Source organism: Sapajus apella, unplaced genomic scaffold, assembly GCF_009761245.1.
Source record: "Sapajus apella isolate SASKATOON/1434 unplaced genomic scaffold, GSC_monkey_1.0 scaffold105, whole genome shotgun sequence".
NCBI classification, from domain to species: Eukaryota; Metazoa; Chordata; class Mammalia; order Primates; family Cebidae; genus Sapajus; species Sapajus apella.
The window spans coordinates 6,071,259-6,078,691 of record NW_022437045.1 but is presented as its reverse complement, the minus strand read 5'-3'; positions in this window follow the sequence as shown (position 1 = coordinate 6,078,691).

The window sequence follows — 7,433 nt, the reverse complement described above, 5'->3', positions numbered from 1 at the left end:
AGGGACTAAAGATTACCACCTGAAGCAAATACGCCTTTTTCTATAAAGAATTACTATAAAGGTAAAGCTCCTTCCACTGACCCAGAAGAAGAAAAAAATACAACTTTTTTGGGGGTGCAGGGAGAATAGCTTTAAAAATGCCTCTCTTGACCAGGCATGGTAGCTTACACCTGTAATCCCAGCATTCTGGGAGGCTGATGTGGGTGGATTGCTTGAGCCCAGGAGTTTGAGACCAGCCTGGGAAACATGGCAAAAATCTCGTCTCTACAAAAAATACAAAAAATCAGCTGGGTATGGTGGAACACACCTGTAGTCCCAGCTACTTGGGAGGCTGAGGTGGGAGGATCACCTGAGCCCAAGACGTCAAGGCTGCAGTGAGCCGTGATCACACCGCTGCACTCTGGTCTGAGCAATAGAGTAAGACCCCGTCTCAATAATAGTAATAATAATTAATAATAAATAAAAATGCCTCTCCCCTTTAGGAGCAGGAAGGATGGGAATGCAGTGACTAGGAAAGATAGGAGATGGTGGTTCTGAGTTACACATAGAACACAAAATTAACTAGACTAGGTCAGTGTAGCAAGACTCTTGGCTGCAAGACACAGAAAGCTGGTTTTATTTATTTATTTATTTATTTGCAGCACAAAAACCTGAATAAAGAAAGCTCGTTTTAAACAGTCTGAAACAATAAATGGAACTTATTGGCTTACATAGTCGAAAAGACCCAAGGAAGGGCTGATGTGATTCAGCAGCTCAGGCCTGAAGACCCTGCTTCCCTCCACGTCCCTGCCCTGCTTTGCACCATATAGGGAGTAGTTAGAACTATGGGTATGTGATTGCCCACAAGATTATAGACTGGAAAGAAAAAGGGTGAGACCATGAGAAACACCAGCATGGAATTATAGATGAGGTAGAAGAATCGGCAAAGAAAACCAGGAAAATCCAGGGCGAAAAAAGGCAGGGTTGCAGAAGGAGGGAATGGTTAGCAAAGGCAAATGCCACTGAGAGTTTCAGTAAGAGAGCCACAGGAAACGTTTGTTGGGTTTGGTAACTGGATGTTTACTGATGACCTTGGCAGGCTCCGGTTGCTGAAGAATGAAGACAGAAGACAGATTGTAGGGGATGTAGACTGCATGGCAGGGGCTACAGGGACAGAGCATTTATGAACCGAGAAATAAGCTGGTGGGGGGGGGACAGAGAGAGAGAGAGAGAGAGAAAGAGAGACTGATGGAGTAAGGTCTTAGGAGCAGCTGGAAGGGCCACTTGAGAATAACAGAAAAGAAGGATTAACCTTGAATAGGAAAAATGTCTCTTCCTCCCAGTCCTTGAGACCAGAGAAATTGTAAGGATGGTGTGCATATAAACAAGTTGGCCCAGGTGAGGTAGCTCACGCCTATAATCCCAGCACTCTGGGAGACCAAGGCAGGTGGATCACTTGAGGTCAGGAGTTTCAAGACCAGCATGGCCAACATGGTGAAACGCCATCTCTACTAAAAATACAAAAGTTAGTCGGGCATGGTGGCCTGTGCCTGTAGTCTCAGCTACTCGGGAGCCTGAGGTAGGAGGATTGCTTGAACCTGGGAGATGGAGGCTGAAGTGAGCCAAGATCGCACCACCATACTCCAGCTTGGGTGACAGTGAGACTCCGTCTCAAAAAAAAAAAAAAAAAAAAAAAAAAAAAAAAGTTGGGAAATGTAAGAGGAAAGTGGGGAAAATTGAGAGAATTCACAACCAACGGCCTCTATTTTCACCCACTGAATGAGAATGTGTTAGTCTCCTGTGGCCGCTGTAAAAAACTAGCACAAACACACTGAGTAGCTTAAAACAAGATACTTATCCTCTCACAGTTCTGAAGGCTCAAAGACAGAAATCACGGCCATGCGCCCCTCACAATCTGCAAGGGAGAGTCAGTCCTTCCTTGTCTCTTTCAGCCTCTGGTGGCCCCAGGCATTCCTTGGCTTGTGGCTGCATCACTCCAATCCCTGCCTCCTTCTCACATAACCATCTGCCCTCTGTGTCTCTCTGTCTTCTCTTCTTATAAAGAGACCAGACTTTTGTGTGTGTGTTTGTGAGATGGAGTCTTGCTCTGTCGCTCAGGTTGGAGTGCAGTGGTGTGATCTCAGCTCACTGCAACCTCTAACTCCCTGGCTCAAGCAATTCTCCTGCCTCAGCCTCCGGAGTCACTGGGATTACAGGCACCCGCGACCACTCCAGGCTAATTTTCATATTTTTAGTAGAGACAGGGTTTCACCATGTTGGCCAGGCTGTTCTCAAACCCTGACCTCAGGTGAACCACCCACCTCAGCCTCCCAAAGTGCTGGGATTACAGGTGGGAGCCACCATGCCCGGCCAAGACCAGTCATTGTGGATTAATGCCCACCCTAATGACCTCATCTAACCTTGACTATCATGTGGTTGCAAAGGTTTAACACGCATCCAGGTAGCTATTGGTTTTCTAGTATGCCAGAGATCCATGCTAGACAGTGGCTACCTACAACATATGGCTATTAAATTTAAATAAAATGTAAAATTCAGTTCTCAAGTTCACAATAGCCACTTGTAGCTAATGACTACTGTATTATCGCAAATTATAGAACATTCTCATTACGGCTGAAAGTTCTGTGGACAGCTCCATTCCAGATTTTCTGAGTAGACCCTTAAACTAATTTTTTGTGGACTAGCATTCTATTGAGTCAAATGAATAGACTCTTACATCTGTAACTTTCTTGTCTTTTCCTTGCATCCCAACCAGCAGACCCACATTCAAACCTCTCACCTACCAGCTTCTGCTCCTACACCCAGGCTGAGAAGCACAGCTGGAAAAATTATTCACCCGAGTATCCTTGTATCCCCTCATACGCCTTATCTATAAAACAGGGAACTCAATAGTGCCTATAAGACTATTGAAAAGATTATGATAACCTGAGGTCGGGATTTCAATACCAGCCTGGCCAACATGGGGAAACTCAGTCTCTGATTTTTGTATTGTAAAAATATAAAAATTAGGTGGGTGTGGTGGTACACACCTGTAATCCCAGCTACTCGGGAGGCTGAGGCAGGAGAATTGCTTGAATCCAAGAGGTGGAGGTTGCAGTGAACTGAGATTGCATCACTACACTCCAGCCTGGGCTGCAGAGTGAGACTCTGTCTCAAAAAAAAGAAGAAAACAAAAATAAAGAAAAAAATACTATTGAAAGAATTAAATGAGAATGTTAAAAAAAAAAAAAAAAGCTTAACATAATGTTTAGCAAATAGCAGCAGCTCAATAACTTAGGTATTTTTCATTTTTATTTTTATTTTTAAACCTCAGCTGGACCCTTACACATTTATCTTTTCCTTGTTTGTGGTGAACTCTCTTTTCCATTTCCTTCGGTGAAAATTCACAATCTTTAACCATCTCTTTATGTCCCTTCTCTGCCTCTTTCTCTTATGATTCAAATATCATCCTTCTTGGCTGGGTGCGGTGGCTCCTGCCTGTAACCTTAGCCCTTTAGGAGGCCAGGACAGGAAGATTGCCTGAGCTCAGGAATTTGAGGCCAGCTTGGGCAGCATGGCAAAACTCATCTTTACAAAAAGATACAAAAAAAATTTAACCAGCCGTGGTGGCACGCACCCGTAGTCCCAGCTACTTGGAAAGCGGAGGCATGAGAATCACTTGAACCCGGGAGGCAGAGGTTGCAGTGAGATCATGCCACTTCACTCCAGCCTGGGCAACACAGAGAGACCCTGTGTCTGTCAATCAATCAATATCATTCCCCCAAAGCTTAAAGGCTGAATTGCTAATCCTAGGACCTGAGAATGTCACTTTTATGGAGACAAAGTTTTTGGAGATATAATCAAGTTAACATAAGGTTATTAGAGTGACTGGTGTCCTTATAAAAGGGGAAAACTTGGAAACAGACACGAACACAGGGAAGAAGAAGTGAAGAGACATGGAGAAGACGGCTTCTACACGCCTGGGAGAGCGGCTGGAGCAGAACTTTCTCTCACAGCCCTGAGAAGACCCCAACCTTGCCAGCAGCTTGATTTTGGACTCCTAGCCTCGAGAGCTGTGAGACAATACATTTCTGTTGCTTAAGTCATCCAGTTTGGGATAATTTGTTAAGGCTGCCCTCGCAAACTACTGCAGGGACCACAGAGCCGTCCTCTGCCAACCCCCGGAATTCTCTCAGAAACAGGGCGCTGCTGCTCACAGACTTAAAAGAATTCGCTTCAGGCGATCCATTGATCTGGCTCTCACACTTCAACTTTTCCTCTTTTTTTCCTCCTGGCAAATAAAGAACCGTTTGCCAGCAGCCAGCAGTCTAATCATTAAGAGGCTGAGGAGGGAGACGTCAAAGCAGTGAACAGCACACAGAACAGTGTTACTTGAGCAATTTGCTTAAGAAATCACTTTCTATCTCCTGGGAGAGCTAGATGCATAAATTGTCTGCAGTTGCCTTTGAGGGGAGTTGATGAGGGACGAAGGGGAGGGGTTACTGGCTTGGCCAGTGAGTAGACTGAATCCTGATTCTAGGAAAATTAGGAAAACACTTCTGGTATCTTTGCTCCTGTAACCCTGGCTGCTTCACCAAGTGTCTAGCGTGTTGTTTTTCTCGCATTCTCTGAACCCCTCCTCTCAAGTGAGCCATATTTTGTACAGATCTTCAGTCTTTGGGGAACGTGTCTTTTCCATTTCTTCCCTTGCCCTTCCTCTCTTCTCGACCTTTGGGTCCTCCACTTTAGTTGAGCGACCCTGAAAACTTAACTACCACTTCCCCAAATCTCAAAGGAAGATAACAGGGATGGCCATTAAAACACAGTTTGGCGGGGCACAGTGGCTCCTGTCTGTAATCCCCACACTCTGGGAGGCCCAGGCAGGTGGATCACTTGAGGCCAGGAGTTCAAGACCAGCCTGGGCAACATGGCGAAACCCCGTCTCTACTAAAAATACAAAAATTTGCTGGGTGTGGTGGAGTGTGCCTGTAGTCCTAGATACTTGGGAGGCTGAGGCTGGAGGATCACTTGAACCAGGAGGCAGCAGTTGCAGTGAGCTGAGATTGTGCCACTGCACTCCAGCGTGGATGGCAGAGTGAGTGAGATTCCATCTCAAGAAAAAACAACACTGTTCAATCACCTCTAGGGGAAGGCAGGAATAGTTAAAATAGGTATCGCTATGGCACCAGAAAACAAATTTTAGATTGACAGATCACAGCCTAATGTCTACTTAGGCTATTATTTTTGCATTGATTTGTCTGTAGTAAACATCACACAGACCATCAAGGAGTTACTGCAAAATTCATACCAGGGAATTAAAATATACTTTTAAAATATGAAGTTCTATATGAATTGTTAAATCACCTTCTTAGCTGAGGTTGCTCTTCTCAACCAGCTTTCTTCCTCTGAGCCTCTCATCAGGTCCCATCACCTTTTGCCGAATGCAGCAGGCTATTCAATGCTGTTCTCACCATCAGCTTTTAAGCCATCGGTGCTGTGATTATACAGCTGAAGGAGCTTATTTTCCAAAAGATTCATGAAACCTTTGAGAATCATCTGCTTTGACAGAACCCTTTATGGAATGAGGGAAGGGATAAATAAATACACAGTCATGCATCACTTCACCTAAAAAATACGTTCAGAAAATGCAACATTAGACACTTTTGTCATTGTATGAACATCACAGAGTGAACCCCACAGCAACTCTAGATGGAATAACCTGCTACACACCTCGGCTAATCAGACAGCCTGTTGCTCCTAGGACAACACGCCTGTACAGCACGCTACCGTGCCGAATACTGTAGGCAGCTGTAGCATGGGTGAGAGTTAATGCCCGTGGATCTGAACATAGAAAAGGTACAGTGAAATTGTGGTATTACAATTGTATGCAGCCACGGTCATATATGTAGTCTGTTGTTGACCAAAACATTGTTGTATGGCACATGACTCTACAGATAAATGCTAGGATTTCTGGCAGGTTTTATATATACATATATGTGTATACATATGTATATATATATACACACATACAAAACTTTTACCTATATGTATATACATGTATATATATATATATATACACATACAATGTGTGTGTGTATATATATATATACATACGTGTGTATATATGTGTATTTATACACATACAATATATGTGTGCATGTATATATATACACACACACACACACACACAAAGCTTTTACCTATATGTATATACATGTGTGTATATATATATATACATACAAAGGGTTTTTATATAGGTATATACATACAAAGGTTTTACATATATGTATATACATACAAAGGTTATATTTACATACACACATATATAACCTTTTGGTTACATATACCTTTGTCTATACCCCAAAGGTTACATATGTATATACATATATATAAAACCTTTGTATGTCTATATGTATGTGTGTGTGTGTATATATATATGTGTGTGTGTATATATATGTAAACATATACATAAAACCTTTGGGCCAGAAATATATATGTACACATACATACATATTTATCTATCTCTGTCTCTATCTCTATCTATCTCTGTCTCTCTATACATAGAAAGATAGATATATATCTATGTCTAGATGGATAGGTAGATATTTATCTATCTCTATCTATCTATATCTGTCTCTATATAGAGATAGATAGATAGATATCTATATTATGTGTACACATTTGAATATAGACCAAGACTCAACAAACTTTTTCAGTTAATAGTTTAGGCAAACCACATATTGTCTCTGTGGTGTATTCCTCATTTTTAGTACACTCTTGTAAATGTAATAACCAGGCTGGGCATGGTGGCTCACCCTCGTGCTGTAATCCCAGCACTTTAGAAGATCAGGTCATGAGGATCTCTTGAGGCCAGGAGTTTGAGATCACCCTTGGCAATATAGTGAGACCTCACCTCTACAAAAAAATTATTTTTTAATTAGTGCACCTGTAATGCCAGCTATGTGGCTGAGGTGGCATAATCACTTGAGTTTAGGAGGTTGAGGCTGCAGTGAGCCGTGAGCGTGCCACTGTATTCCAACCTGGGTGACAGAGTGAAACTGTCTCTAAAAAACATAAAAATTAAAAATGAATACATGTAATAACCATTCTTCAGCCTCAGGCTATCCAAAAACAGGCCATGGGCCATCGTTTGCCAAACCCTGATAGAGACCATCTAGATGAAAATGTTTGTTTTGGAATTTAACAGAAAATGTTCCCAGTAATGAGACTGTGCCATAAGCAGGAAATAAGAAAACGGAAGTGTTTAAAATCTGATCAATAATAATAATTAGGAATAATCTAATCTGTACATTTTGGGGCCTATTTGTTTAAGAAAATGTTTTACATATCAAAATATTTAAATCTACTCATTTTAGCTTCTAGATTAGGAACAAAAAAACTTCATTTGGCTTTCCTCTTAACAAATTGGGACTCCAACCTCTTGTTTTCAAGTGTGT